The sequence below is a fragment of the Heterocephalus glaber genome, unplaced genomic scaffold (genome assembly GCF_053883595.1).
Source record: "Heterocephalus glaber isolate CG9 unplaced genomic scaffold, H.glaber_assembly_v1.0 deba00001463, whole genome shotgun sequence".
Classification (NCBI taxonomy): domain Eukaryota; kingdom Metazoa; phylum Chordata; class Mammalia; order Rodentia; family Bathyergidae; genus Heterocephalus; species Heterocephalus glaber.
The window spans coordinates 4,335,713-4,361,539 of record NW_028258310.1 but is presented as its reverse complement, the minus strand read 5'-3'; the positions used below and the strand labels follow the sequence as shown (position 1 = coordinate 4,361,539).

The following is a 25,827-nucleotide window of genomic DNA, read 5'->3' as shown; positions in this document are numbered from 1 at the left end:
CTTTGTGCTTATTCCACTTTTTTTCATTAAGTTTATTGGTACATTTTAGGTATACAATAGAGTTACAATCATCATTGGGATCTTGTTCCTTTACATGGTTCTTATTTTTTCCTCATTTCCCTGTCCCCCTTCACGCCCTCCTCCTTTCCCTATTTACAAAGACTTTGTTTCCATTTTTTTCCTTTTCTTGTAATTTTTTCTTTTCCCTTCTTTTCTTTCCCCTACCCTCCTACTTCTCCTAACCCTTTGGACCTTTTCTTCCTATTTCACATTATCAATTATTGATTTTGATCCTTATTTACATTTTTAGTTTTTCACACCAGAGAAACTATTCGATATTTACAAGTGTGTCTTATTTATTCCACTTAAGAGTATGGCCTCAGTGTGCATCCATTTAGCTATAAATATCTCTAGTTTCTTGTTCTTTATGGCTGAGTTGTACTTCTTCCACTTTGATTATTCACTGCACTTATGTTGGTTCTAGCATTTCCAGATCTCACATTCTTCTATTCCTTGATTTTGACTGATTTTACTGTCTTCATAAGTTCTCAAGTAATTCAGAAACAGTCTTGGCAAGAATTTTGGTGCAGAGGCAGCACTTGCATCAACAGTTTTAATGTTCTCCAGTTGAGTTTATTTAACCTACTTAGAGAAGATTTCTTGGATATATTTGCTTGGACTAAAAATTACCACCACGGGTTGCTGATACCCTAGAAATGGGAAGGGAAGGAAAGTGGTTTAGATTTTAATTCTCTATCCTTATTCGTGCTTCAGAGTCTGTGGAGATCTCTGTAGATAAGTCAAGAGGATGGATCCTGCCCTTTTTGGAGCTCCTACCTAAGCATATTGCTAACTTCCTTCATTCTCTTTTCAACAGTCAACATGCTTCTCCTCAACTTAATGCAATACTTAAAAAATAATGAACATCTAATTTTTTATGCAAATAGTAATAAAATTTTATTTCAGCCTCCCTTAAAATATTTGATAATCTTTTTAGTGCACAGGAATACAGTGTAAAAGCAAAGAAAAATTATAAAATTAAATGGTATCATTGTATAAAAGTTGTTGTTATGTGGTGGATCTGTTTTTCTGTCAGCTGGGAGTCTTGTGTAGATAATAATTCTCCATCAGTGATTTAGCATGTATAAAACACATCAATCCTTTTTATTATATATTGTGAGCCTTGACATTTATGATAATTTTTCCATATCTACTTAAAACTCTCTCTCTTATGATTGCATTTTTAAAGTGGGTTTTTTGTCCTTGTTGGCTTATCTCATTAGCATGTGTTTATCATATATTTTCAGGGTAATTACCATTTTGGAATAATGCATGCAACCTTAAATGGATTCCCCAGTTTTAAAAGGTGTCAGGAAAAGGCAGTGGTTTTAACCCCTCCCACCTCTAATCCCCATCCTCTCCAAGATTGCAAAAGACATTTTGATTTCTTATCACTTGGGTCAATTGGATAATGACAAGGATAATACGACCCCCTACTGTGTGTCCACAGCTGGTCTTGGATGGGAAAGGAAATGATGGGAATACTTTGTAGAGCATCTTTATTTTAATGCTGCTGTTTGTTTTCTGTTAATCAGTGTTAGGATTTCTCAATTTAAGAGAGGATTATATCTTAATTGATATTTGTACCAAAGAGGAAAAAAAATCTATGTTTTCTCATCATCTTTTAGTGAGTGTCTGATATGATAATGCAATTCAGGGAAGGGCTAACTTTTGAATTTCTCATTATTAAGTAAAATGAGAAGTTGTGCTCCTCTTTGTTGATCTCTGAATAGTTAAAGTGACTGTCTCCACTTATGAACACATATAAAAAGCAGAAACTAAGACATTCCATTATCATTTAAGGTGAATCTGAATTGCTGAAAGATGCTGACATATCTTCTGACTTGTCAAAAAGCTTCTAAATAATACTGTGTAATTTTATCCCTAAAGGTGTATAGTATAGCTTTAAATTATTTAGATTGTCAATGTGTATTATTTTTGGCATTATTAGTTTATCAGAGTCTAATAAATAATAGCTAATTTTTTATTGTTCTTTTTGTTCTTTGCAGTGTTTTTTGATGCTGTGGGTTTTTTTTTTATTTTCAATTAGAAATCTTGGATTAGTTTATTGAGTAAAATTAATTAAAGAGAACAAATTAGGTATGCAAAATAGATTTGAACTGTAGTCCTGACACAGGCAAAGTATTTAAATATAATGATTATCAAGGGTTAAGTACCACCAACCTAACATGCTAGCATTATTGACTTTGATTTTATAACATTTAATAATTATATACTTCATGATATTTTAAATTCTACTTTTGACATAGTCTATCATCCCTGAGGAAAACTAAGAGATTTATCACACAGTACCTGAAATGCCCCTTTCCAGTACCAATTGTTTTTTGACAAGTTAAGGGAACATTTTAAGTTGGCAGTGCCTGGACTGTCTGGATAAATATTGTCTAAAATGTTTCTGAAAACTGGGCAAAATATGTTATCTGTGGAACTTTCCTTCTGCTTGTATGCTAAGTCAGCTGTTCTTTGGAATGCTGGTAATACAGTGGAACACACCAAGCCAGTGATGTTACTGCTGTGTAGACAAATCCAGGCGATTCTCTCTCAGCTGTAATGGGGGGGTGGTGACAGAGCACTGTGGAGTGTCGTGGTCCAGCTGGCCACTGTTGGACATTGCAAATGCTGGCAGGCTCCTGTCTGGCATGCTGCCTCTGAACCTCTGAGAGGTTTTCTGTCTTGCCCTTTGCTGGACCTTGTAGGTGAGTGGCCACTAGATCCTATCCTTACCTATTAAGAGGACTCAATGCATCCTGTTCTTTCCTGTTCATAGCCATTAATAAGTCATAACAAACCCTATCTCCCACAAGTAGTTTCTATTTTTTTCTGTCTTTCAGCAACCCATGTCAAAGGCCTAGGAGAGCCAGCCCAAAGACTACACACATGGTAAGGGGTTTTATATAGTAAATATTTGAAAACTATTTTGTTTCAAGTATACATAAATTTTGAAGAAAGTAATATATTTAATTCTTGCAAAAACTCAGAGAATCTAAAAACCTTTCTAATTTAGTGATCTAAAAAATAAGATGAGAGAAGTTCCTGGTAAGATGACAAAAAAGAAATATCTCTCATGTGATTACGAGTGAGAAGAGTAAAGAGACAGAAAGGAGAAAATATATTACAAGAACAGAAAAAGAAGAACCCCAGGTATCAAGAAAGAGGGGGCAGGAAAGCTTTAAAGCACAACCAAACAGAAAGGCAATGCAGATGGAGTAAAAGCAGTCTGCAATGTGAAATCTGGCTCCCAAGTGTGAGAGAACCTGACTGTAGAACAAGGTAAGTCTGGGGAGGACAGGCAGCCTGAGTGATAACAGACCAACAGCCCCAGCCTCAGGAGAAACTCATAGTTATTGTGAATTATAAAACTAGTGTGGGGATTCAGTCTGAAAGTGACTCCTCCTGTATGGCACGCTAGTTTGAGGAAATGTACTGCATTGTTCACCTTATCTCAGAATGTATCACCAGGACCCATCTTGTGAGGAAGCTTATTATTTGAGGCTGAGCTACTCCATGGATCATAATTACAGAACAATTCACTTTAGAGTCCCTTGGGACATCCTGCCACAGTGATAGGGAGGGAGAAGATTAGTCCCAGACTCTCTGAGAAGTTTAAGCAGCAGGAAGCTTTTGCTATGAGGGTCAAGGTCGTCTGCAGAACAACCCTCTGTGGTGAGGAACAAGGCCCATCACGTGTGTTTTTTTGATGAGGGTGGATGTGAAAGTACTCAGATCATATCGCTATTCCTCCCCTTGTTCAACACAGAACTTAGTCTGCTTGCTCTCCCCACTCTCTGTCGTGCTTCTCCTTGGATATTTACTACACCACTCGGTGCATGGGGAAAGGAGCTTCTGCAGTGAGTGGGATACCTCACCAGCCCACATACCATAAAGGTAGTTGGGGAGAGCAATGGCTCTAGGTATACACAAGGAAATAAAAAGCCTCTGAAGTGAATACAGCCCTGAGGCAGACATCATACCATTGATTTGGTTCTCCCTGGTGGGAAATGTGGGCAGTGTTCAGCATCCATACAGCATAAAAAATAAAATAGGACCTAGGTGTGACTCACTGCCACTTCCCATACATAGTGGACTCAAATATTATGAGACCTGGGGAGAAATTTTGCCAACCCAAACATGATGGCATTTTAATACATTGTTTGGACTCATTTTTCTTTATTGTTGCTAATGGTGTATAGTTGATGATTTTAATTGATTTTAACTGTATTTCATTATCTGCTTTTTTTTTTGCCATCATCATTACTATAGTTTGCTTTTTCCTGTCTGAATAGTACAGCCCTCAAAAGATGGGCTCATATAAAAGTGGAATGATATCAGATGTACAGATGTACAAATCTCAACATATTAATACCAAAATATGAACAAACAAGGCACCATGACACCTCCAAAGGTACACAACTCATTAGTAACTGAATACTAAGGTATCATATTCAATAAAATGCTATAAAGTGTTTAAAAGATAGAGTTATAAATGATCAATTATTCTAAGGAGAATACAAATAAACAGTTGCATAGATTAAAAACAATGCAGGGCATAAAGGAGGAATTCAACAGAGATAGCCTATGAAAACGAACCGAACAGAAATTTTAGTAAAAAACCCCTCAGCGAATCAAATAAAAAACTCAGTGGAAAGCATCACATCATCAATAAACTAGATCAGCCAAAACACAGAATTTCAGGGCTTGAACAAGTATAATGAACTATCACAAACAGTAGCACAGAAAAAAAAAGAATTATGAGCATGACATACAAGGACTCTGGGACATGGTTTAAAGGTGAAATAGAAACTCTATTTGGTGAATCAATAGTAGAAGACCTCCCAAATCTTGGTGAAGACATGGACATACAAGTAGAGGACACATTTATAACTCCAAAAAAAAACATGACTAGAAATGTCTCTCCACATCACATCATAGTTTAAATGCCAGGAGTACAGAACAATGAAAGAATATTGAAGCATGTGAGAGAGAAAAGCCAAACTATTTACAAAGGCAAACTCATCAAAACACTGCCAATTTCTCCAAAGAAACTCCAAAGACCAGGAGGACATGGAATGATATATTTCAAGCCAGAAAGAAGAGTCAACAACCTAGATTACTATATATATCAATTATCATTCAGAACTGAAGGAGGAATAAAAGACCTTCCAAATAAGCATATACCAAAGGAATTTGTGATCACTAAGCCAGCATTAAAGAAGACACTCAAAGCAATTCTATGCACAGAAGTGGGAGGTAGACAACCACATGAAATTAGGAAAGACTCAAACATAAAATCAATAAAATTATAGAATTAGTACATATCCTTCTATAATAATTCTAAATTAAATTATCTTAGTTCACTAATTAAAAGACACAGTCTGGCTAGAATAGATTGAAAATCAAGACCCAATTCTTTATTGCCCTTAAGAAACAAACCTCACCAGCAAAGACATACATGAGCTTAAGTGAAATGATGAACAATGATGTCCCTTGTTAATGGAACCTAAAAACAATCAGGTGTGGTTATTTTCATATTTGACAATTCAGACATTAAGACCAACAGTCTGAAGAGACAAGGAAGAGCACTATATATCAGTAAATGGAACAATCCACAGAGAAGTGATAGCCATTGTAAATGCATATGCAATAAACGTCAGTTAATGCAATTTCATAATAGAAACAGTACTTGATATGAAGGAATGCATAGGCCCCAATAAAATAATAGTGGGCAATTTCAATATTACACTCTGTGTAGATCATATAGGCAAAAATATCAACAAAGAAACATCAGAGTTAAACTGTTATGCCTCAGATGAGCTTAATAGACATGGACAGAACACTGCATCCAACAAGTGTGGATAGGCATTCTTTTCAGCCACTAATGGATCTTTCTCAAAACAGATCATTTGATAGGCCATGAAACAAGTCTTAACGGTACAAAAAATAGAAATAATTTATTGTCTTATTAGACCATAATAGAAAGACAGTAGATAGCAACAGGAAGATAAACTATACAAACACATGGAGATTGGGCAATTCACTTTTGAATGATTAGTGGGTCATTAATAAAATCAAATGAGAAGTTAAAATTTTAAAAATTCCTAGAATAGAATGAAAATGTAAACAAAAAATACAAGAATCTCTGGAATATATGAAAGGCAGTTCCAAGAAGGACGCTTATAAAAATGAACACTTACATCAAAAAATAAGTGAAATCACCAATAAATGACCCATCAAATAACACATCTCAACTTCTTAGAAAAGTAAGTACAAAACAAAATAAAACCTAATTGAAGGAAATAGATAATGAAGATCAGGGCTGAAATTAATGAAATAGTGATGGAAAGAATAATACAAAGGGCCAATAAAACAGAGTTGGTTCTTTGAAACAATAATTTAAGACCAACTAAAGAAAGCCACAGATGTATTTCTAATGTATCACATAGAATGCTCACTTCTAGATAGTCTGTTTGCCTTCTTCATGTCAACAGCCACTAATCAAGGTCCAACTAAAGCCTTCCCTTTTTTCCATTGTAAAGATTTCTTTCCTCCTCTTGTCTTTCAGTTTCTGCCAAATGCAAGTGATGGTGGCTATTCCCTCGTTACAGCAAGCTCTGAATAAGTGTTTCTCATTTGGTTTATCTTTGTTTATTTCCACAAAATTAGAGGAGACAGGAAGGAGTTTGAGATCTGTACCAAGTGGAGTGGAAATCTTAGAAGGGCTTTCTGCAGGGGAGTGACATGATCCAAATGACTCTGAAGAACATTTGTACAGGTACAATCCAAATGGTTTGGAAGAGGGCAATGGGAGAAATAGAGAGACCAGCTGGCAGGCTACTGCTGTGATTTGGCTAAGAGGGGATGTGTCACTCTTCTGGCAGCATAGAAATGGTGAAAACTGGGTGGATCTAAAATACATTATTTAAGGAAATATCTTCTGCTTGTGGGAATAGAAAATAAATGTGATAAGTCATTTCTCTGGAGGTTTTGCTGTATTTTACTTAAAAATGTCTATTTGAGCCCAGGTGTGATGGTGCATGTCTGTAATCCCAGAACTTGGGAGGCTGAGGGAGGAGGATCATTTTGAGTTCCAGGCCAGCCTAGGCTACCTAGTGAGTTCAAGGTCAGTCTGAACTACATAGCAAGATCTTTTCTACAAACAAACAAACAAGCAAACAAATAAACAAGCAAACTAAAACCCCATCAAAACACAAAAAACAAAAATGTCTATTAGATTGGGTCTTTAAGTTTGGGGGGGCTAAGTTTTTTGAGTTCTTTTTATATTATAGTAGCTTCTTAGATGGAGAAATATAAATGGCCAATAAGCACATGAAAAAAATGTTCAACATCACTGGCCATTTGAGAAATGCAAATTAAAACAACACTGAGATTCCATTTCACTCCACAAAGAATGATTATCATTAAGAAATCAATGAATAAAAAATGCTGGCGAGGCTGTGGGGAAAAGGAAACCTTTTTCATTGTTGGTGGGAGTGTAAACTGATACAACCACTCTGAAAATCAGGATAGAGAGTCCTCAAAAAACTAAAAATAGAAATCTCATTTGACCCAGCTATTCCCTTTCTAGGTATCTTCCCAAAAGAGTTAAAGACATCATACCACACTGATGTATGCATACCCCTGTTTATGGCAGTACAGTTCATAATACCTAAATCTTGGAAATGGCTGATACTCAAATCAAAACCGTAAGATTATTTCAGGTCCCCCAAATTAACAGACGAATGGATTAAAAATGTGGTATTTATACACAATGGAGTACTACTTTGCTGTAAAGAAGGATAAACAAGTCATTTGTAGAAAAATGGATGCACCTTGAGAACATAACGTTAAGTGAAGTAAATCAGAAACAAAAACTTAAATATCACATGGTTTCTCTTATATCAACATCTCAATAAATAAAGTGCAAAATAAAACAAACAAGAAAAAAGAGAGAAAGAGAAAAAAAGTTATTGTTATATAGATGGACAACATATCTAAAAGTGTACCTTGATTTGGTATAGATGTTCTATGTGTATTACATGCTTTTTGGCCTTTTAGTCTCGTTGTTAATCTGTATATATGATAATTGTTTATAAGAACTTATAAGATAAAAGAAATGAATCTGATGTTGGCAAAATAAAAGGGGGATGGAGGGAAGGGAAAGAAATTAAGATATGTACATGTACCAATGTACATGTACACGTACGCTATAATGAATGTAATCATGAATTGCAAATATGTACTAATAAAAATTTAAAAAGACATCTGTTTAAGCTAGTTACAATTAAAAGTACAGGGGAGCCAGCATGTGAAATAATATTGCATCAACAGCTGAGTGAAGATTTAGCAGCTTCAGATTTTTAGATCTATTCAGAGATTTACTATTTCTGCTCACTCTTCCAATGCTATGCTTGACAGTATGTCTGACATGATCTCTATTCATCTTATGCTGCTAAGCCCAAAACTACTGCAGTGTAGACCTCTCCATGGAAGTGGTCTTGATGTAGTATTTCAGAAAGAAAATTTAGCCACTATCCCCTTTTCTGTGGAACCAAGAATACAGTCTGTCTGTATATAAAAGTAGTTTTGGTAAATACCAATGAGAAAACACTAATGAAGAGATAAACTTCCAAATTATTTTTTCCTGCTAGGAGTTAAATCTACCATGAAACCTGAAACCTAGAGAACTTTTCTGCATTTCTGTTTTATCTTGTTTTTTCCGCTGAAGGGCCAAATGCTGGATGTGAACTTGCCTGATTTGATCTGCAAAGGAGGAGTCAGAATAAGAGTAAGTGTGTAAAGAAGAAACAGGAATGTTGTGAAAAATGTCAGATATTATTTTATCAAAGACTGTAGGAAGTTCCTTTTCTGGAACAAGACCGGAGAAATTAGGTGGGGTAGGTAGAAAAGACTTAGCAGAGAAGGTGACTATGATATCCATATGTAGAATAAACTAGCTATTGAAAAGATATTTATAGAACATCAAAGAGTTTCAATACCAGTACTAAACAGTGAAATGCAAATTTCAGGTCCCTCAAAGTGGATAAAATAAAGAATACTGGGAACATTCAATGTGGGGACCGGAACTAGAACTCTCACTCTGTTGGTGGGATGTAGAACGATATTGTCACTTTGGAAACTGCCGGGTAGATTATTAAAACGTAAAATATACATGTATCCAGTGACTCAGATATGAAAACACGTATTCATGAAGTAACTTGTACAAAAATGTTTTATGAGCAATCTTAAAATCTAAAAAGGGTCCAAATGTGTATCTAGAAGAGACAATGTAAATTCATTGCAGTATACTGATACAATGAAATATTATTCATTAATAAAAAATCACAAACTACTGTTATGCAGCGACCTGAATGAATCTTAAAATATTAGATTGAACAAAAGAAGACACACACAAAAATACATGTCATATGACTCCGTTTATGTGAAATCAAAGTGTAAGTAAAAATAATCTATGGTAACAAAAATTAAAAAGTTATGGTTATGAGATAGTAATGGTAAAAATTGACTAGAAAATGCTGTGAGAGATTTCTGAGGAATGAATTTTTTTCATATTTGATTTAACTTTTTGGTATGTGGGTGTGTGAAACTGGCAAAAATCACTGACCTGTGTGTTTTTCCTGTATAGGAAATACTGTCCTCTAATCATAGGACACTAAAAGTAAAATAAACCTGGAAGAAGAAAAGTGATTTACATATGGAAAAATGCTTGTTTCAGATTGTTAACAAACATAAGATCTAAAAATTTGCATATATAGTTGATCTAATCCTACCCCATGTAGAATGGATATAAGGAAAAGCACTCAAAGGGATAAATTGGAATGCTAATAATCAGAATTAAAAGTTGCTTGTAGGATTATGAATGGTTATTATTAAGCCTAATTATGATAGCTAGTTGATCAGTTTATTTAACACTGTCAAAACAGAGCATCAAATGTAAAGAAAATACATATACCATGGTACCTCTCTTCACAAACCCCTCTGTTCGCAAACAATTCAGTTTGCAAACAAAATTGTGTGGAAATATTTTGCTTTCATTTGTGAACTCTGTGTGGGGTGATGAACAGAACCACATCCATCTTCCCCACAGGAACATGCATGTAACCATCTTCCCCAGAATCATGGAATGAACACAGTTATACCACTGTATGCCCTAACTATTTTCTTTAGGCTCTAACTACTGCTTGTTTATTTTCTGGAAGAATACGGTTTTCTCTTTTCCTTTGTTAAAATTTGCTGATTGGAGTTCTACATTATTTTCTTTTATAAACTATCCCAATCCTATTTTGTCTTCTTTAGCAAGGAGTTAAAGTTTTGGAAATGTGAGTACAGATTATTATATTTTAAAAAAATTTATATATACACACCTAATGCAATAGAAAATTTTAATTACTTATTTTATCAAGTCTTTCCAAAGAATTCAAATTATTTTTATAGAGTCAATAGCTCTCTTTCTGTTCATGCTCATATTCTATTGCTTTATGTGACATTTAATTACACTCATAAACACATTAATAGGTACAACTAGCATAAATGAGTTTGTGAATAAATAACCTTATTCTGGTAACCATTATGGCATACAAATCAGCCTATTAGAGGAGATGCTACAAGCAGCCCAGAGAGAGGCTTCTCAGCCACAAGAAATTCAATGATCATTGAGCATTAGTAAGTTTTACCTAGAAAATGGAGAGTATTAATTAGTCTAGAAAGTTTGGTAAGTGGGTATCAGTTGGGACAATTATACTACACTTTTTCAAATTTCCTGCATCAGTTACATATTTTTCCAATCAGAAATCATGAGGGTGTTTATATTGAAGTTCATATTATGAGCAACAAGAAAGTTAAGAATACCATTATAACCATTTTTTAAATGATTATTGGAAGAAACTGTAAGTTGTGAAACTGAAATTACTCCCTGTTCCTAGGAATCAATTGACAAATTGTTAACCCCTGAATTTTGGAAAAGGAATAGACAAAAAGGATAATATATGCAAATTCTTTAGAACTCTGTTCATATTCCTCCTAGAACAAATCCTGGATTCTAACCAAGGACATCCAGGGATTACCTGAAGAAATAAGAAAACATGTCCTCCACCATGATGTTTGTGCCTTGAATCCAGTTTACCATGGTTGAACCCCCTGAAATTGTTAATCCAAATAAATCTGTCCATCTTTAATTTGTGAGTACCACATATTTTTTCCCCTAGCAATAGGAAGGCTGACTAATGCAAGACAGTTTCACTCAGCAGCATGAGCAGAAAACTTTATGTGCTGAACTTGGGAGCTTTTTAGAGAAATCACCTGATTGGCAGTAGTGAGATGTTTGTTTTCAGCATGATCTGATTAGTTGGCTGCTTATGAGTGGATGAAACTCGGCTCTTTATTGCTCCTAAATTAGATTTCACTTGCTTATGACTAAATTATGTTGCAGTTCGTTACATAGAAACTCAAAGCATTGATCTTGAGCTCAATGGCTACTTGCTTACTTAACAGTTGTTATGGGAGGAAAAAAGAGAGCTGAAAATTACACTTCTCTGAAAGTCATTTGACTGGTATGTCAGACGTTGTGCAGGTAAGATAAAATGCTTTAGATTTTAAATTAATTTACTTATTTTTACAGGACTGTCACCATAGATCAGGCATGAACTTCTCTGAGAGGTATCTGAATTTTACAGATAGACTGGAAAAGAAAGAAGTTGTATTCTGAATGAAGAACCAGCTGATCTTACTCACTCCTTTCTGTTATGGCAGCAAATTAAGTAGTGAAATCATGAATGCCTTAAGGATTTTGAGCCAAGTTGGCTGTGGAAAGACAGAAGATTGGAGGGAAGCTAATTTTTAAGAGTTTGATTTAATTAGAAGTGAGTGTACATTATCTAAGGTGAAACATGAAGCAGGACATGAAGGATACAAGGCTGGAGATAATACAGAATACTTGAAAACAATACCACCATGGTTAATCAAATGAGGAGGGAATAGTTATTCTGCATGCCACTCTAATTCTCTTTGTGAGTTCCTATGCCCAGGGACAGGAACTTAAAAGATGATGATGTCTCTACTCAGCTGGGAAGAAGACAATTACTTCCAGACCTAAAAGAGACAGAGTCCTGAAGGCAGTTAGGGTGGAGGCAGAGGCAGCAAGCTGATGCCATCCCTAATTCCTTTTTAGCCCTGTCTGCTCAGCTGCACTTGAGAGATGATTGTGTCTTAACTTAGGAACTTTGACCAGAGAGGAGCAACAGGAAGAAAGCTGTCCCCCTAAACTTGCACTCTGGCTTTGATGAGCACTTGGCTAGGTGACTCTGAATGATATGTGGAGAAGTTTTAAATATACTGTTTTCCCTTTGAAGATGTGATACATGTAGTTTATGAAATAAACTGCAAATATGCAGATTAATAAGAGAAAATCATAACAAAGTTATTAACAGACAGACATATAGGAGTCATAAAAAAGCACAATATGAGACTCCAAGAAAAGAGAGAGAACTAGACAGCTAAAATTTTTATAGCGCTAAACAAGGAACAGGGCTTGGACATCTGGGTTAAGGGGGAAGGTTGTGGCTAGCTAGGAAAGTTGATGAGACAAGTGAACAGAGAAAAGGATTGTCAGGTTATGAAAATGAAGTCTCTTGGGAAAAGCCACTCATGGTCATTTTTGTCTGTGCCAGGTATCAGATTCCCAATTTCTTTTTCCTGTGGGGGAAAAAATCTTTTCTAGGCAGGAATGAGGATATCAGTTAGAAAAGCCTATTTATGTCTCCTGGCTATTTACTTCACAGATGTAGATTTCCTTTATAGTCGTAAATTTCTTCTATAAAAGGTCAGCTTGTTAGACAGTTTCTCAGAATAGTGATCTTGAAATATATCAAAGAAATATATTTTGGGGTGGCATTTTGGGGCCCCACAGAATGAAACAGTACTTACTTACATGTCATCCATTCACAGCACTTCCTTCTATTCTGGATGCTTTTGACATATGTGCCATAAACCAGAGACTCATCATGCTAGAGATAAAGGATACCCATAATTTAAAGGAGGTTTATTTTGTCTTGTGTTTCAATCCATAGTCAGCTGGCTTCAAGGTAGGCCAACAGGGAACAGGGGCACGATGGAAGAATAGTTGCTCACTTTAAGGCAGCCAGGAAGCAGAGAGAGTCAAGGGAGGTATCTGGGAAGGGAGATTTAACCTCGGGTTCATGCCCACAGTGACCCATTTCTTTCAACCAGGACCCACCTCCTAACAGTAAGTCAGCTATACTGTCCCTATAGTCCAATAATCTTCCAGATATCTCACTGTGATAGCATGAGGCTTTCAGGGGCATCTAGATACAAACCATAACAATGAGCAAAACACTTATGGTAGAATCTACAATCCCTTATTCTTTTTTTTAAATTAAATTCTTTTATTGGTACATTGTAGGTATACAACACAATTACATTTCTCATTGGGAATTGTACCTTTACATGATGCATCTTGGTTCTTATTTTTTCCCCATTCCTAGCCCTCCCTTCACGCCCTCCACTCTTCCCTATTTACAAAGACTTTATTTCCATTTTTTCCATTTCTTATCATTTTTCCTTTCCCTTTTTTCCTTTCCCATGACCCTCCCACTACCCCTACCCCTTTGGACCTTTTATTCCTATTTTGCATTATTGATTGTTCATTCTAATCAATGGTACATTTCAGGTATACAATATAATGACATTCATCATTGGAAATTTGCACCTTTACATATTCTCTCTTGGTTCTTATTTTTCACCCTTGCCCAGCCGTCCCTTCAACCCCTCCAGTCCTCCCTATTTACAAAGATTTTGTTCCTATTTTTCCATTTTCTCATATTAATCCCATTCCTTTCTATCCCTTCCCCTAGCCCTCCCACTTCCTTCCCCTTTGCCCCTTTTCTTCCTATTTCACATTACCTATTATACATTTAGTCCTTATTTACACTTTCAGTTCTCACACCAGAGAAACTATTCAGTATTTATTCATGTGTGTCCTATTTATTTCACTTAAGAGTATCACCTCAATGTGCATCTACTTAGCTGTAAATGTCTCTAATTTCTCATTTTTTATGGCTGAGTAGTACTCCATTTTATAAAAAACCCCACATTTTCTTTATCCAGTCTCCAGTTGATGGGCATTTGGGCTGTTTCCAAGAATTAGCTATTACAAACTGTGCTGCTATGAACATGGGCGCACATATATCACTGTGGTATGATTCTTTTAATTCTTTGGAGAAGATCCCCAGCACTGGAATAGCAGGATCAAATGGGACTTCCAGTTCTAGTTCTTTGAGGAATCTCCATACTGATTTCCACAGTGCTTGCACCAGTCTACACTCCCACCAGCAGTGGAGCAGGGTTCCTCTTTCCCCACAGCCCCACCAGCATTTGTTATTGGTTGATTTCATGATAGCAGCCATTCTTTCTGGAGTGAAGTGGAATCTCAGCATTGTTTTCATTTGCATCTCTCGAATGACCAGTGATGTTGAACATTTTTTCATGTATTTATTTGCTATTTCTACTTCTTTGTCTGAGAAATGTCTGTTCATTTCAGATGCCCATTTTTGGATTGGGTCTTTAAATTTGGGAGATCTGATCTTTTTAAGTTCTTTATAGATTCAAGATAGTAGACCTCTGTCTGAGGAAGAGCAGGTGAAGATTTTTTCCCACATTGTGGGTTGTCTCTTCACACTGCTGGTGGTTTCTTTTGCTGTGCAGAAGCCTTTTAATAAGAAGAGATCCCACTTGTTGATTGTTTGTGCCAGTTCATGGGCAACTGAGGTTTTGTTCATAAAATCTTTTTCTACACTGATGTCTTCAAGGGTTCTACCTAACCTCTGTTCCAACTGGTTCAGAGTTTCTATTTTAATATTTAGATATTTCATCCATTTTGATTTTAGTTTAGTGCATGGTGAGAGATACAGGTCTAGTTTTAATCTTTGGCAAGTTGAAGCCCAATTTTTCCAGCACCGTTTATTAAGGAGGCTATCTTTACTCCAGTGAGGGTGTTTGGCCCTTTATTGAAGATGAGATGGCTGAGTGTGTCTGGCATTGTTTCTGCATCTTCTAATCTGTTCCACTGGTCCTCAAGTCTGTTTCTTTGCCAGTACCATGCTGTTTTTATCACAGTAGCTTTGTAGTAGAGTTGCAGGTTGAGGATTGTGATACCCCCTGCCATGTCTCTGTTACCTAGAATTGCTTTTGCTATTCTGGGTCTCTTCTTGTTCCAAATGAATTTTTGGATTGTTTTCTCGAGGTCCATGAAGTATGCTGCTGGGATCTCAATTGGAATTGCATTAAATATATATAGCAGTTTTGGAAGAATGGCTATTTTCACTCAATTAATCCTTCCTACCCAGGAGCAGGGGATGTCTGTCCATTTTCTGATATCATCTTCAATTTCTCTTTTCAGAGTGCTATAGTTTTCAGAGAAGAGGTCTTTGATTTCTTTCATTAGATTGATTCCTAGGTATTTCAGTTTTTTGGATGCTATTGTGAAAGGAATTATTTGCCCTATTTCTCTCTCAGTGAGTCTATCATTTGTGTAGAGGAAAGCTATTGATTTTTGTGTGTTGACTATATAACCAGCTATTTGACTGAATTTTGTTATTAAGTCTAGCAGACTTTTGGTGGAGTTCTTCGGTCTTCTATATAGAGTATCATGTCATCTGCAAATAATGACAATTTGACTTCTTCATTACCTATCTTTATTCCTTTTATTTCTTTCTCTTGTCTAATTGCCATGGCTAATGTTTCCAGAACTCTATTGAACAAGAGTGGTGATAGTGGACATCCTTGTCTTGTTCCTGATTTTAGAGTGAAGGATTTCAGTTTTTTACCATTTAGTCTGATATTGGCTGTGGTTTTTCATAGATGGCTTCTATCAGTTTGAGGTAGAGACCATCTATTCCAATTTTTTGTAGGGTTTTTATCATAAATGCATGTTGGATTTTGTCAATTTTTTTTTCTGCATCTATGGAGATAATCATATGGTTTTTGTCCTTGGCTCTATTGATATAGTGCATTACATTGATTGATTTTTGTATACTGAACCATCCCTGCATCTCTGGGATGAATCCCACTTGATCAGGGTGTATGATCTCCTTGATGATCTTCTGCATTCTGTTTGCCAGTATCTTATTAAGGATTTTTGCATCTATGTTCATTAGTGAGATTGGCCTATAGTTCTCTTTTTCAGTTGGGTCTTTCTCTGCTTTGGGGATCAAGGTGATGCTTGCTTCCAGGAATGAATTTGAGAGTATTGCTTCCCTTTCAATTTCATTGAAGAGTTTAAATAGTAGTGGCAGCAGTTCCTCTCTAAATGTCTTGTAGAATTCAGCAGTGAAGCCATCAGGGCCCAGGCTTTTCTTAGTTGATAAGTTTTTCATTACATTTTCTATTTCATTGGTTGATATTGGGTTGTTCAGAACTTTTAGGTCTTCTTCGTTCAACTTTGCTATTCATGTGTACCTAGGAATCTGTCCATTTATTCTGTGTTGTCCATCTTATTGGTGTACAGGTTCTGGAAGTAGGTATTGATGATCCTCTGGATTTCTGCTGGGTCTGTTGTCATTTCACGCTTTTCATTCCTAGTTGCATGGATTTGGGCCTTTTCTTTCCTTTTTCTGACAAGGTTGGCTAAAGGTTTGTCAATTTTGTTGATTCTTTCAAAGAGCCACCTCTTGGCTTCATTGATTTTTTTGTATCGTTCTCTTAGTCTCCATTGCATTGATTTCTACTCTGATCTTTATAATTTCCTCCCTTGTATGAGCTTTGGGGTTGTCCTGCTCTTCTTTTTCTAGAAGCTTCAGGTTCAACATCAGGTAGTTTAATTGGGCTCATTCTGTTTTTCTAATATGCGTATTCACTGCTACGAATTTCCCTCATAAGATTGCTTTCATTGTGTCCCATAGATTCTGATATGTTGTGTTGTCATTGTCATTTAATTGAAGGAACTGTCTGATTTCTTCTTTAATTTCCTCTGTGACCCATTGGTTATTCAGAAGTGTGTTGTTCATTTTCCATGTGTTTATGAAATTTTTTGTTTCCTTTGCTATGGATCTCCAATTTCATCACACTGTGGTCTGATAATATACAGGGGATAACTTCAATTCCTTTGCCCTTACTTAAACATGTTCTGTGTGTGAATATGTGGTCTATTTTGGAGAATGACCCATGTGCACATGGGAAGAATGTGTATTCTGATTTTGTGGGGTGGAAGACTCTGTAAACATCTGTTAAGTACATTTGTTCAAGAGTTCGATTGAGTTCTAGTATTTCATTACTTATTTTTAGTCTAGTTGATCTATCTATTTGTGACAGTGGGGTGTTGAGGTCCCTCACTACAATTGTATTAGTGCATATATGGCTTTTCATGTCCGTTAGTATTTGTTTTATGTAGTTGGGTGCACTAGTGTTTGATGCATAGATATTTATGATTGTCATCTCTTCCTCTTGGATTCTTCCCTTTACAAGGATGTAGTGTCCTTCTTCATGTCTCTTAGTCAGTTTTGGTTTGAAATCTACTTGATCTGCCAAAAGGATAGCTACTCCTGCTTTTTTTCGGGTTCCTGTCACATGGAGTATTGTTTTCCACCCTTTAACTTTCAGTGTATGAGTTTCCTTTTGAATTAAGTGTGTTTCTTGTATGCAGCATATGGTTGGATTTTGCTTCTTGACCCATTCTGCCAGTCTATTTCTTTTGATTGATGAGTTGAGACCATTAATATTGATGGTTATAACTGAAACATATTGACTTGTCATTGCCATGACATTTTCTTTTTGTTGGGTTCTCCCCATTTCCATTTAATTTCTTGTCATGCCAGATGGGTTCATTCTGCTTTGCTTCCTGGGGTTGTGAGCCTCAATGTCTGTTCCTAGGATATTGTGTAAAATTCTTTGGAGTGCTGGTTAGGTATTCGTGAAGTTCCTAAGGTGCTCTTTGTCATGAAAGTATCTTATTTCTCCATCCATTTTGAAGGATAGTTTTGCAGGGTACATCAATCTGGGTTGGAGGCTGTTTTCTTTTAGGGCTTGGAATATGTCACTCCAAGCTCTTCTTGCCTTGATAGTTTGTGTTGAGAAGTCTGCTGTGATTCTGATGGGCTTTCCTTTGTATGTGATTTGTTTCTTTTCTCTGACTGCTTGGAGAACTTTGTTCTTCTGTTGTGTTTCTGGAATCTTAACAATTATATGCCTATGTGTAGATTTTTTTTGATCAAGGCTATTTGGAGTCCTATATGCCTCACTTATCTGTATGTCAAGCTCTTTTCCCCTGCTTGGGAAGTTTTCTGCCATTATTTCTGTGAAGAGATTTTTTATGTCATCCGCACTCTCTCCTGTTTCTTCATTGAGCCCAATCAGTCTTATGTTATTTTTCTTTGCATCATCTAGCAGCTGCTGGATTGATTTCTCATGTTCCCTTATAATTTTGAAGCAATTTTTCTTTTCCTGGTCACTAATTGCAATCTTATCTTCTATATCTGAAATTCTGTCCTCACATTGGCTCATTCTGCTGTGTAGACTTTCCATGGAGTTTTTCATGTCCTGGAAATCTATTTGCATCTGTTTTATGGATTCCATTTGTTTCTTATGTTGGGATTCCATCATGTTCCTGAGCTCCTCTCTAGATTTATTAATCATGTCTTGCAGTAGGGGCCCAATTTCTCCTGTTATGTGAGAAATTATTTCTGATTTCATTTTTTCCAGATCCCCTTTTGTTGCCAGTTCAGTGGGTCCAGGTGGTTGAGTATCAGAGTGTTCCATCTCATTTTCCTTTGGGGTTGCTGTAGGTGATCTGGAAGTCTGGTTTTGAGACTTATTTATGTGTTTTCTCATTTTGACTGTGGCGGGGGGCTGTTAGCACTTGCACGGATTACATTCTCTAAGCTGGGAGAGGTGGGACAGGGGCTGGGAGCAGCGGTAGGGATGGTGACCCAAAAGCCCTTTCCTGTGGGCTGGGAGCAGCAGGAGGGATGGTGGCCAGGAAGCCCCTTCCTCTGTACCAGGAGCAGTGGGATGGTTGCTCAGAAGCTCCTACCTCTGGGCCAGGAGGGATGGGAGGGATGGTGGCCGGGAAGCCCCTTTCTCTGGACCAGGAGCAGTGGGACAGCGGCTCAGAATCACCTACCTCTGGGCTGAAAGCAGCAGGACTCAGTACCTTGGTCTGGTGGTCTGGTGTCCTCTGTGTCTTCGTAGTGTGGAACCAGGTGGCTACCTGTCTGCATTGGGGTGATTCAGCCTGTTCCGCGTGATTTGGGACCTTGGTAGAGCATGTGCAGATCTGCCTGTCTGCAACGGGCTGATTCGGTGTGTTCTGTGCCACTTAGGACCTCGGTAGGGCATGGGCAGACCTGTCTGTCTGCAGCGGGGTGATTCTGAGTCTTCTGTGGGACTCTGGGGACCTTGGTAGGGCATGGGCAGACCTGCCTGTCTGCAACGGGGTGGTTCGGCATCTTCCGCATGACTCGGGACCTCGGTAGTGCATGCACAGACCTGCCCCCTTATTCTTGATTCTTAAATCAATAGTGCCTATGATTGTGGCAAACTTATTTGGTTCAAAAAGATCTATCCTGAGCTCTTTTGAGGCTATTTGTCTTTAAAAAAATTTATAAATCAACTTTTGTATGAATATTCATGTTTCACTGTAGAAATAGTACTGTTTCATAATAATAGCCACCCTAGACCACAGTGGTGGTGGTGTCTATATATAACATTGGTAACTATTTTATGTTTTGAAAATCCTAAAACAATTTCTGAATGTTGAATTATTTCTGTCTGTATGGATTTTGGAAAAGGAATTGTAAATTTACATTCTGTAGATTTCATTTTTATCACCCACAATTCATTGGTGTTGTTATGAGTGTCTATTTGTGTTGTCATGTCTGCTTTGGTGTATGTCTGAATTAATTTCAAATGTTTATCTTTCATGATTATTTTGAGTTTGAGGAGTAACCAGAAGTTTCTCTGCACAATGCCGGATTCATAATAATTTTACTAATCTGGTTTTCTATTGGATGTCACTCAGCAACTTCATTCACCACAATTTTTATTACATCTTATAAAGACACTAGTGAAAGAGGACTTCCAGAACTGCTTCAGAAAGTGGCAAGAATGATGGGACAAGTGTGTGCAAAGTAAGGGGGAGTATTTTAAGGGGGATTAATGACAATGTGTCTTTTACAGTAATATTTTTTTAATTTAAGCATTCACTATATATATATATATTTTTTTACACCTTGTATATATCTTTTCTGTGCCCTACTTTTTCTCCTGCTCTCAAAGATATATATTATCTACTTGTCTATATTAAATTGAAAATGGTGGTTACTTATTTAGAAATTTATATATTAGTAGGAAATACACATCATATAAAGTATTTAATGAATAATTATGGCATTTCAGAAATCCATCAGCCCTGTGGAGAGATTTTGAAAGGGGTAACAAGAGCACTTGCTCTATGACCCTGAAGCCAGATCACTAAAAATATTAGGACTCATCTGTTCATAACATCAGTGGAAAATGAATACTGCTGTAAATAAAAAACACTACAGATGGAAACTTAGTAGAAGGTAAGTTCAGGATTCTGAACATAAAGCCATTTTCTTCATGAAATGGTTGCTACAAGTTTTCTATGAAAGTAATTGTAGCCCCCAAAGAATGAAAAGAATCATACCACAGTGATATATGTGCACCAATGTTTATAGTGGCACAGTTTGTAATAGCTAAAGTTTGGAAACAGCCCAAGTGCCCATCAACTGGAAACTGGATAAAGAAGATGTTTTTTTTTTATAAAATGGAGTACTACTCAGCCATAAAGAATGAGAAACTACAGACATTTATAGCTAAATGGATGCATATTGAGGCCACACTCTTAAGTGAAATAAATAGGGCACACATGTGAATACCGAATAGTTTCTCTAGTGTGAGAAACTGAAAGTGTAAATAAGGACTAAAATGATTAAAATGAATAACTGATAATCTGAAATAGGAAAAGGTGTAGGGGTGGTGGGAGGGGAAGGGGAAAGGGAAGAAGAGAAAGGAAAAATTATGAGAAAAGAAAAAAAATGGAAACAAAGTCTATGTAAATAGGGAAGCGTGGTGGGGGTGAAGGGCAAACAGAAAATGGGGAAAAAAATAAGAACTAAGATACATTGTGTACAGGTACAAGCACCCAATGATAAATGTAAATGTATTGTATACCTAAAATGTACCAATAAAGGAAAAAAAAAGAGAGTAATTGTAGCATTTCTATAGCTGCATAGACATACATTCATGTTTGCTTTGTTTTTGTTTTCTCTAAAAAGTGTGTCTAAAAAGCATGCTTTCTGTGATAAAAACAGCATGGTAATGGCAAAGAAACAGACCTGAGGACCAGTGGAACAGATTAGAAGATGCAGAAACAACTCCAGACACACTCAGCCACCTCATCTTTGACAAAGGAGCCAACCATCCTCATTGGAGGAAAGATAGCCTCTTTAATAAATGGTGCTGGGAAAACTGGATTTCAACCTGCCAAAGATTAAAACTAGACCCATACCCATCACCATGCACTAAACTAAGTTCTAAGTGGATTAAAGATTTAAATATTAAGACAGAAATATTAAATTTCCTGGAAGATAAGTTAGGTAGAACTCTTGAAGACATTGGCATAGGAAAAGACTTTATGAACAAAACCTCAGCAGCATGGGAACTAGCAGAAAGAATCAACAACTGGATCTCATCTTATTAAAAAGCTTCTGCACTGCAAGAGAAACCACCAACAGAGCTAAGAGACACCCTACAATGTGAAAAAAATTTTCAGCAGTTGTACCTTAGACAAAGGACTACTATCTAGAATATATAAAGAACTGAAAAAAATCAGACCCCCCAAATTCAAAGACCCAATTCGAAAATGGGCATCTGAAATGAACAGACATTTCTCAGACAAAGAAGTAAAAGCAGCAAATAAATATATGAAAAAATGTTCAATGTTACTGGTCATTCGAGAGATGTAGATGAAAACAACACTGAGATTCCACCTCACCCCAGAAAGAGTGGCTGTTATAAAGAAATCATCCAATAACAATTGTTGGCAGGGGTGTGTGGAGAAAGGAACCCTTCTCCATTGTAGGTGGGAGTGCAGACTGGTGCAGCCACTGTGGAAGTCAGTATGGAAATACCTCAAAGAACTAGGCTTAGAGGTCCCATTTGACCCAGCTCTTCCCCTGCTGGGTATCTTCCCCAAAGAATTAAAAGAATCATACCATAGTGATATATGTGTACCCATGTTTATAACTGCACAGTTTGTAATAGCTAAGGCTTGGAAACAGCCCAAGTGCCCATCAACTGGAGACTGGTTAAAGAAGATGTGGTTTGTTTTTTTTTTTTATAAAATGAAGTACTACTCAGCCTTAAAGAACGAGAAGCTAGAGACATTTATAGCTAAATGGATGCATATTGAGGCCATCCTCTTTAGTGAAATAAATAGGACACATATGTGTAAATACCAAAGAGTTTCTCTAGTGTGAGAAACTGAAAGTGTAATTAAGGATTAAAATGATTAAAATGAATAATTGATAATTTCAAATAGGAAGAAAAGTTTCAAAGGGATAGGGGTGACATGAGGGGAAGGGGAGAGATCAGAGTTACAGGCTGGAATCTGGAAAGAATCCATATGTAGATTGTGTTTAGAACTATAGGAAGAGATGAAGGTAGAGACTAGGCTGGAGCTCATCAGTGGGTTGGGAAGGAAGAGTCACTGAGATCAAAGGAGAGAAGGGTGTGTTTCCAGAAGAAGCACATACAACTATGTATAGTATACAGTACTCGATAGATACATGACTGTTACTGTTTTATGTACTCATCATAACATGCTGTGCTTTTCATCCTTTAAAGCATAATTCTACTTATATAAAAGAGTTTACTGTAAAATAGTGTGATTCTATGCCAGTGGTAGCCTCATGTGTCTCATGTTTAACTGTGTATTTGGATAATATCAAGCGGCCATCACAGATGATTGATGTATACCTTTTCAGTTTGCACTTAGAAATTGGCACTCTGTGTGGTACTTTGCGATACACATGGGTGAAATTGCCTAATAACATATTTCTCAGATTATATTTTCATCACGTGTCACATGACTTTATTGAAATTTAAATTAAAAACAATTTTTGGCCTATGTGGAGTCTACTAGTTAACTAGAATTTTTTCTCCAGACCACTATTCATTCAATATTAGTTTTGAAAATCTTTCTAAAACAAATCACATCTTCTGATGTTATGTTAATGCTTGAGATGTTTTTATTAAATTATATGGAAAAATGTTTAAGTACTTTTCAGTTTTGCGTTGGTTGAGTTCTATGATATTTGAATATTATTATAGTTTTTTTCCCTTGCATTGCTTTTCTTTGAATAATTTTAATTTTTGTATATGTGTGTGTTTAGCAAATGACAATAAAGTTATACATTTTAAATAGAAAGTAAATAAAAAGCATGCTTGATGGTTGGGTATTTGCCAATACCACAAGCAGTCAGTGAGTATAAAGGAGAAGTTTATCTTCTAAATTCCCATGTTCTGTAATTCTCTGTAAGCCAGAAACTGCATACATATTGTACTAGGTTTGTCAGAAAAGAAGCAGTTCATACATCTCTCCTTTCAGCAGCATAAAAGAGAATTCTGCAAACCCTGGCATTGCATTAAAATAGCCAATATGAATATACCCTTGCCTCTGCAGTTGGAAAAGTTTGGAGTAACGAATTGAAATACCTAAGGAAAAAAATGTCAAAATCGAACAAAAGGTTTTAAATTTACTTCCTACATCAGCACACATGAATGAGGAATTAGCCTAGCTCAACTATAGTTCGGCAAGTTTGCAGAAGCCAAACTATGCTCCTGGGCAATTCTACAAAGTACAACATTTGGCCTACTTTACTAAACTAATCCGATGGTTGTGTTAGGACCAGACCCTTAGCACATTGAGGTAACGGTGCTAGGCATTCTGTTGCTGCAGGCTGGAGGAGTCGATGGCACCACTGTTGCTGTCTTCCTGGATATTACAGCACATTTCATAAGCATTGAAACACATTTCAGATCCACATGATGACTTTTTATAGTCCCTATTAGGTGAAGTTTAAATTCATGTCTCTGCAGCATGAAATACATTGTTTGCTCCATCTCTGTCATGTGCCTCCCTTAACATTCAAGGCAATCTATTGTCACCAGTCACTGGGAGTCATAAATTACCTGATGCTAAAGGCTGTTTTTATCTATTTGTTTTGTTGAGCCAGCAGAGTTTGTAGAAAAGTTGGGAGAGGGATAAAAGAAGAATTCTGTCAAGTATCTGATTAAACAATGCCTTGATATAATGGTTTTTGTGTGTCAGAAATGTTTTCCTATTTATTTTTTAGCTTTACAAGTAATTTCACTGTGTAATGCTGAGTAAATAAAACCTCACTGTTATTGATTTGACCATGAAATGAAAGAATGAAGAAAGTGTCAGACCCAAAATGATGTCACATTTGGAATATTAATAGAGATTTCATTTTAAGAAAATTATTTTTATATCTTCTCCTTTTTTTTTGCTGTGTGAATGAAAAAATTAAATAGAACAAAAACATATTTCAAATGACATAAAACTTTTAAACTTTAGTTTCAGATAATCAACTAGCCTGTAAATTTTGGGTGGCCACATCATTAAAAATTGTTGCTAAGAACATCCTAACACTTTTTTATAACAAATATTGTGTCTTTTGTTCTGAGAACTATATACTGCTATAAATTATTTAAAAATGTTAATAAATGACTGTGGTTTTGTGATTGCTAAGTTTCTCTGTTTTAAAGAATGTTTAATTGTTTAATAATTTTGTGCAGATAAAATATAAAAGTGATATGTATCATATGCAAATTTTAGTTTAGTAAATCTGTCATTTAAAAAAGAGGATCTATCCCTTTGATGTAATGGTTTCTTGATGAATTCTTTGTACCTAAGTAATTCATATATTCCAAATAGGAAAAGTAATGAGGTACCTGAAGTAGCAGGTCCTGCTGTGACTTCTTCATAGCATCTTGCGATTTCATAAGAAAATATATTCTGATTGATCTCTTTAGCTACTTTTTACTAATGTGGATAGGATTTTGAGTTTTCTCTCTTCTATGCTCAACCTACATTATATCAAACAACTGCTTTTATTAATTTAAAATTTGACAGATTAATCTAATTTAGTTGGCCTTCAAATTAACTATTTCAACTGGTAAAACAGGAATCTTTTAGAAGTAAAAGGTCCAGACGCAGGAGCTATGGGTGAGCATTTCTCCAAGCAGCCATAGGTCTCGTAAGGTATTCAAAAAAGGGTATACATCAAAACCTGAGAAGAGGGGTCACGGAGGTTCCCAGGCGCTGAGGAGGGATTTGGACCAGGTGTGCCAAATGGGAGCACGTGATATTCCTTTCCCTGCGTCACGTCGGTGACTTTAGAGTGGCCTTAAACGGCTCGTTAAGGACTGACAAGTGGAAAAGCAAGGGCACCTCTTTGCTTGATCTCAGGTGGCAGCGTCTCTGTCCCTTTCCATTGACCGGTGAACAGCTGTCATGGAATTTCACTTCACCAAGTGACCTTGAGGTCAGGGGGACGTCCAGTTTGTGATAGTTCCTGGGTGTAGGAACTTTGAGAATTTCCATATATGGAAAAACTTTCCATGTTCTGATTGACATCAGTAAAATACCACGACCGAAATATTCTGCATTAATCAGTC

The 25,827-nt window shown here is 36.4% G+C and overlaps 1 long non-coding RNA gene across 3 annotated transcripts in view; it reads left to right on the top strand.

Annotated features, from left to right (window-relative positions):
- LOC147826642 (uncharacterized) overlaps positions 1 to 24,919 on the top strand; it is a 411,596-nt gene extending 386,677 nt beyond the window's left edge. The window contains exons 4-10 of one of the 3 annotated variants that reach the window (XR_015438817.1): positions 2,913 to 2,961; positions 6,742 to 6,850; positions 8,804 to 8,863; positions 11,120 to 11,273; positions 20,162 to 20,231; positions 20,500 to 20,666; positions 21,438 to 24,919. This is a non-coding gene — a long non-coding RNA (uncharacterized LOC147826642). Of the gene's footprint in view, positions 1 to 2,912; positions 2,962 to 6,741; positions 6,851 to 8,803; positions 8,864 to 11,119; positions 11,274 to 20,161; positions 20,232 to 20,499; positions 20,667 to 21,401 lie in introns of all 3 variants that reach the window. The other 2 variants (XR_015438816.1, XR_015438815.1) reach the window with 2 other exon arrangements.
- Positions 24,920 to 25,827: the final 908 nt, after the last annotated feature.